The following is a 7306-nucleotide window of genomic DNA, read 5'->3' on the forward strand; positions in this document are numbered from 1 at the left end:
ATCTTTGTTTTGATGAATCCACCACCATATTTTCCTATCTTTGTAATTTATTCAGCACCATATTTATATATCCCCTTGTTGATTACAAATCCATTTACCGGATATTGAAGCTAAATTTATTGGTGTGTAATTCTGACCTTTCTTCCACACTTCCCCGCATCTTAAAATAAATGGTAGTTACTCACTTCTCCAGTACTGTGCAATATTAATTATCCTCCAGTTAGTCTCAAAGATAGATACCAACATTTCCAGTACTATTGTTTGTTCCTTTAGTAGTGATGTGAACATCTTCAGACCCTGCCTCTCTGAATACTTCCTAGTTTTCTAGGTATTCTTTGGCTTGTTACTTCCTGCCTTCTGGTCTCTCCGTTTTCTCACTATTCCATTAAGCAAGCTATAATTATTATCTCTTTTTAATAAATACTGAAGCTTGGTGGCTACTAAGCATTTCATCATTCTCCTCGTCAACCATTATTTGCTCTCCTTGCCTGGTAAGCAGCAGATCTGCACTTTTCTTTTTCATCCTCTTGTTTCTTATGTACTCATAAAACTTTATCATGTTCCTTTTTACATCCTCTACTAACAGTTCTTTTCTTTGTTTTGCCATTTCTGAGTTCGTTCCTATATGTTCTACAGTAGAACCTCAGAGTTACGAACACCAGAGTTATGAACTGACCAGTCAACCATACATTTCGTTTGCAACTGGAAGTACACAATCAAGCAGCAGCAGAGACCAAAAAAGAAAAAAAAAAGCAAATACAGTACAGTACTGTGTGAAACAAACTACTGACAAAATAAAGGGAAAGCAGCACTTTTCTTCTGCATAGTAAAGTTTCAAAGCTGTATTAAGTCAATATTCAGTTGTAAACTTTTGAAAGAACAACCATAACATTTTGTCCAGTGTTATGAACAACCTCCAATCCCGAGGTGTTTGCAGCTCTGAAGTTCTATTGTACTTCTTCCCTTGTATTCTGGTAATCTCTCCTCTTTCAAATGTTATGTGTGATTCCTTTTTTTATTTTGAGATCTTTACAAGCCTTTTGGTGCAGCCTCATTGGTCTTTTACATCTTTTCCTACTAGAAAGGAAGAAAGAAAACTTTAAAAGTTTTATCACCCGTTGAATTTTATTGTCTCTACTAATCTGGCCTTGGGAACAAGGAAAATAGACCAGGCTTGATTTTCAAAGGTGCTGAGGAGCTGTAGCTTCCACTGATTTCAATTCAATTCTAGGTACAACCAGTTCTGGAAAAAAATCAAGCCCATTGAGTTCTTCCTTATACAGGGTAAGTAATGGGCTGTCTTGAAAGGTGCAGACTTGAGTATCTCCTGTAAGGCTCTAAGATGATCACCTTCAGAGCCAATTGAATCTAATGAAAGTTGAGGGCACGTACCTCCTTCAGGACTGGGCCTCATGTTTGTGCATAGGTTCCAAAATCATGACTTTTGGAGCAATTCCAAAGCAGAAGAGTGTGAAATCAGCATTCACTTACTTTGGTTGCCAGTGCTGCCTGTGTTCTCTCCTATCCAATCCGCCAGCCAAATAGGCTCAGACTTGCAGACAATCATTGTCCAGAATCCCAGATGGTAAAAATGTAATATTCAGAAGATTAGGTTTATGTACAACCATAGTAAAAGCTATGATTTAAAAAAGAGAAAAAAAACACATTAAAATTATTAATCCCTATTTCTTCTCCTAAAATATGTTGCTGTCCATTTGGCAGGTTGGTTTGTTCCTATGTTTCTACTAAGGCAGAATGGAACATTTTTTCTTTTTTTTGTTTGTTTTAGTTATTGTTGTGACGGTTTTTTTCTTCCCTATCATCACCAGATGACAGACATAAGAGCAGCTTGGGAACTCCAACATTGTCTTCCACTGCAGCAAATCAAAACAGGGATCAGTTTCACAGGCACGAGGAATATTGATTTATATTTCATAGAGAAGTTCTGACCAAACTGAAACAGTTTAAAATAAAGATGGCCCACATTTTGTGGAGTTTGTATGTGAATAGCTGGATCTGAACCCAAGCCTACTATCATATATTTCTGGGGGGGGGGGGGGTCCAAAACTGTAAAGAGCTTTTTTTCAGGTTCTTTTTTTAGATACTCAGAATTTATATGTAGGTCAAGAATAGCTGATTTTTTGAAATGTCCCCCATTCAAAGTGGCCAAGCCTAGCAAGAACAGCTCAGAAGCCTTTGACACCATCAAAGGTCAGTCAACCTGAAGCCTACTCTGGTCAGACCTACTTTAACCCTTATCCAGATTGAGGTGCTGCCTCTTCAACCTCTCTCTATCATTCAGGTACGACTGGTCAACATTTGGAACTAACCAGGTCAATATGGTCCTCTCAAGAATAAATACAGCAGGTTCTTAAAGTGGCAAAACAGATAAATAAGATCAAATTTTTAAAGAGTAAAATTTAATAAATTGAAAAGCAAAGCAAATTAATTACACTGTTAAGCAATAGAATACCAATTAAAATTTATTAAATATTTCTGATGTTTTTCTACATTTTCAAATATATCAATTTCAATTACAAAGTGTACAGTGCTCACTTTATATTATTTTTTGTTACAAATATTTGCACTGTATTTTTCAATTCACCTCATACAAGTACTGGAGGGCAAATCTCTTTACCATGAAAGTGCAAGTTACAAATGTAGGGTTTTTTGTTACATAACTGCACTCAAAAACAAACCAATGTAAAACTTTAGAGCCTACAAGTTCACTCAGTCCTACTTCTTGTTCAACCAATAGCTAAGAGAAACAAGTTTGCTTACATTTGCAGGACATAATGCTGCCCACTTCTTAATTACAATGTCACCTGAAAGTGAGAACAGGCGTTCACATGGCACAGTTGTAGCTGGTGTCACAAGATATTTACGTGCCAGATGTGCTAAAGATTCCTATGACTCTTCATGCTTTGGCCATTATTCCAGAGGACATACTTCCGTGCTGATGACACTCGTTAAAAAAAATAATGCGTTAATTAAATTTGTGACTGAACTCCTTGGGGGAGAATTGTGTCTACTGCTCTGTTTTACCCACATTCTGCATATATTTCATGTTATAGCAATTTCGGATGATGACCCAGCACATGTTGTTTGTTTTAAGAACACTTTCACTGCAAATTTCACAAAATGCAAAGACGATATCAGTGTGAAAATTTTAAGATAGCTACAGCACTTGACTGAAGATTTAAGAATCTGAAGTGCCTTCCAAAATCTGAGAGGCACGAAGTGCAGAGCATGCATTCAGAAATCGTAAAAGAACAAAACTCTGATGTGGAAACTACAGAACCCAAACCACCAAAAAAGAAAATCAACCTTCTGCTGGTGGCATCTGACTCAGATGATGAAAATGAACATTTGTTGGTCCGCACTGCTTTGGATTGTTATAAGGCAGAACCCGTCATCAGCATGGACGCATGTCCTCCAGAATGGTGGTTGAAGCATAAAGGGACATATGAATCTTTAGCGCATCTGGCATGTAAATATCTTGCGATGCCGGCTACAACAGTGCCATGCGAATGCCTGTTCTCACTTTCAGGTGACATTGTAAACAAGAAGCAGGCACCATTATCTTCTGCAAATGTAAACAAACTTGTTCATCTGAACAATTGGCTGAACAAAAAATAGGACTGAGTGGACTTGTAAGCTCTAAAGTTTTACATGGTTCTGCTTTTGAATGCAGGATTTTTTGTACATAATTCTACTTTTGTAAATTCAATTTTCATAATAAAGAGATTTCACTACAGTACTTGTATTAGGTGAATAGAAAAATATTGTTTCTTTTGATTTTTATAGTGCAAATATTTGTAATAAAAAATAAATATAAAGTGAGCACAGTACACTTTGTATTCTGTGTTGTAATTGAAATCAATATATTTGAAAATGTAGAAAACATCCAAAAATATTTAAATAAATGGTATTCTATTATTGTTTAATGGCACAATTAATCGCATGATTAATCACGATTAATTTTTTAATCGCTTGACAGTCCTAATCCAAATGTAATTAATTTTAGAGACAAAATGTGACATGCAGTATAAATATCCTAAACAGTCAGTTATTTCTTGGTCCTCTTGTTGAAAATATTGTATCTTCCCTTTCCCTGTTCCCGGGATTTATTTAATTTTAAGTTTTTATTTTAGCATATATTTGGTAGTTTTGTTTTTAATAAGAGCTGAGGTGTTCCTTGGCATTTCTGCTGTAACAGCAGGACTTGAACTTAAGGTCAAATGAACGGAACAGTGTGTTCCGTTTCCATGGAAACGGTTCTAGTATAATATCAGGTACTAAGATACCAAGAATGAAGTGATAAAACCACTACATTATTTTAATAAACAAGTTCTACTGTAATCATTTAATTATATATATATATATATAATATGTATTATGGTTCTTTCAAAAATATTTATGTTTACCCTGCATGGCCTTTTATTCATTATCTATCAAATGAAAAACTGTTTCCTTTCCTGAAAACGTTAGAGATATAGGCACACTGAGAACTCGTTAAGGTTTCTATACATTTTAAAGCATGGGTTTTACCATATTTTAGATGCACCACATTTTGCAGACACGAACACCCCAATTGAACACTTCATTTTAATTTTCATTTTACATTTCCTGACTCTGCCTCAACCTTTTTAAAAAATGTATAATTGCATTTTTAATATAGTTTTAATATGTCTAATCATACACCCCACAGCACACTTCAAAGTCACTTTATACAAAGGACAAAACTGAAAGCAAGCTATCACCAACTCATTCATTTAGAAACTTGAGAGATGGCCCTTGCACTATTTCTCTGAACCTCTAGATCTGTCAGACTGCCTAGGGAAGTGAATTCCAGAGGCAAGGGCCCTCTGTAGAGAATCTTAGCTAGAGCTGACCTCAGCTACCATGGCAGCTCTTGCAGAGAGAGATGATCTGTCAGAGACAGATCCAAACCAGTTTATAGGGCTGCATAGGTCAAAGTCAGCACCTTGAAATCCACCTGGAAGGCAGTACAGATGTAAAAGAACCAGTGAGAGTATACGCTGCCTCTCATAATGAAGTGGGCAAAATATTCTGCTCCAGCTCTAGTTTGAGTGAACTTCAAGGGCAACCCAAAAGTAATCCATTCTAGAGGTGCCAGAGGTATAAATTATAGTGGCAAAGTCTGCATTTGAGACAAAGATCACAAATTCCTAACCAAACCAAAGCAAACATAAAATGGCACCTCTGAGGCCCACTGATGCTACTTGAGGCTACAGAAGTAACCAGCACTAGCAGCTCAATCTCTATATTATAGCCAAAGCCAAAACCCAAACTGACTGGGATCCAAGAATCCTGAGAACTCAATATATTACCAAAGAAACAGGAAATTCCCTTGACTCTGAATAATCTTAGCTGTAAAGTAACCTGACACTTCTTCACAGGAAGATACACTGGACCCTGCCAGTAGATGGAAACCACCCACATTAAATCAGATTGTTAACCATCCAGGACACACACGGATCACAAGCCATGGTGCAGAAAAATAACTAACTTTCTTTACCTCCGACACACCTTGGGCATAAGATTGCACAGAGTCTTTACACCATTATTGGTCAGATTAAGAACAAGACTCCTACCACCAGTTCCCTAGAGACCTTTCTTCCTGATTCTTGAAGCCATCAGAACATCCTGGTTTGAAACACATTGGTACCCTACCACATTCCAGGGAGGTTTAAGAATTTCAACAAACAACTGACCCAGTACTGCCTTGCTTGATTTTACTAGCCAAATGGAGCAAGGATGCAATTCACAGGTCCCACAGGAACACAGGTGTGCAAAACTACTCTAAACTCCCATGGCACATGCCAGATCTCCTTTCTCTGTGTAAGTCAGACTCTCCTTAACGCACAGATTACTATTTTTTTGTCTCTTGTTTCTCTTATGTATATAGACATCACCATTGATCAGAGTGGCCCCTGTATCTCTTCATGGTCACAAGGTTCAGTAGAATTTTTACTCAAAGCGTATATGTGGAAAAATGAAGGGGCGTGTAGAAGTGGGAGGAAAAAGAAGTCAACGCCTCTCGTAATCTTGTGACTCCTGTGTATACATGGAGGGCAGTGCTTGTAGTTAACAAAACTGTGCACTGACATTAAAACAGATAACAATATTAATTCTTCACATACCGACAACCTGGCATTGCTCAGCCCCAGTTCAGGAAGGCATTTTAAGCATGCAGGTAGCAAGATCAACAGGGCTACTCACGTGCTTATAGTTAGGCACGTGCTTAAATACCTTCCTGAATCAGGGCCCTAGTAATTATTCTATGTGAATAACAACAGTTCAATTCTGCCATGTCAGCTACTAATAGGATGTCACCAGGCAAGACTGAGCTGATACTGGTAGGTTGCAGAAAGCAGCCGGAGTAGATGGCAGAGGTGACATTGGTCCCTGTGAGGGAGTGTACCCACTATTAGTTCCCACGGTTCACAATTTAGGGGTAAATTTAGACACACACCCCAAAGCCCCACCTGCTGTTAGATGATCATATTACAACAGTTACCAGCTTTTTACCATCTGTGGCAGTGACCCTTTTCTTTTGGATGCAGACTTTGCTAATGTTATCTATGTCTTTGTTGTTTCCAGATTAGAGTATTGCAACATGTTCTACATACAGGCCACACCTTAAAACCATCCAGAGACTGCAGCTGTTGCAGAATACAACTGCTCACCTACTGATCACAGCATCTTGCTGGGAGCATAGGACCTCAGTGTTCTGGGATCTATACTGGTTATGTATTGGTGTCCAGGCAGAGTTTATGGTATCAGTTATTACCTATAAAGCCCTAAGGCCACCTGAGGGATCACCTCTCTCCTAGTGCCATACTGCTACAACTGTGGTCAGCAGAGGTGCTCAAGCGGCAGCCAATCTTTATCAAAGACGGGGCTGATGACAAGGCACTCCCTGTGAAAGTCCCAGGGCATTAGAATTTGCCCCTTCCCTTGGTCCAAAATAGCCTGTATTTTGTGATCTTCTGTACACACGCTAAAAGCCATCTGTTTGGTAGGATTTTTGGAATGGGCTGACATATTCCCAGAATGAGTGGAGGGGAGTTGTGGAAAGGAGCTTTCTTGTTTGGCTGACTAGCTAAATTGAGTTATTTCTCCCTGCCTGAATGTTTGCTTTTTTTAATGCTATTGAGGTATTATGGTGTAACATTTAATTTGGTGTCAGAGCACCAAGAGCCTTTTTATAGACATCTTTTTCATTATTTAAATCTAAATTTTAAAAAACTCCTTCTCACCCATTCCTAATTTTCCACTG

The 7306-nt window shown here is 38.0% G+C and overlaps 1 long non-coding RNA gene across 1 annotated transcript; it reads right to left on the reverse strand.

The window, feature by feature from the left end:
• Window positions 1-1018: 1018 nt before the first annotated feature.
• Window positions 1019-2491, reverse strand: LOC122461540. The gene is made up of 2 exons (XR_006283487.1): window positions 1492-2491; window positions 1019-1077 (listed from the first exon to the last, which is right to left on the reverse strand). It is a non-coding gene; the product is annotated as an uncharacterized LOC122461540 (long non-coding RNA).
• Between the last annotated feature and the right edge of the window lie 4815 nt (window positions 2492-7306).

This window comes from Chelonia mydas, chromosome 8, assembly GCF_015237465.2.
Source record: "Chelonia mydas isolate rCheMyd1 chromosome 8, rCheMyd1.pri.v2, whole genome shotgun sequence".
NCBI classification, from domain to species: domain Eukaryota; kingdom Metazoa; phylum Chordata; order Testudines; family Cheloniidae; genus Chelonia; species Chelonia mydas.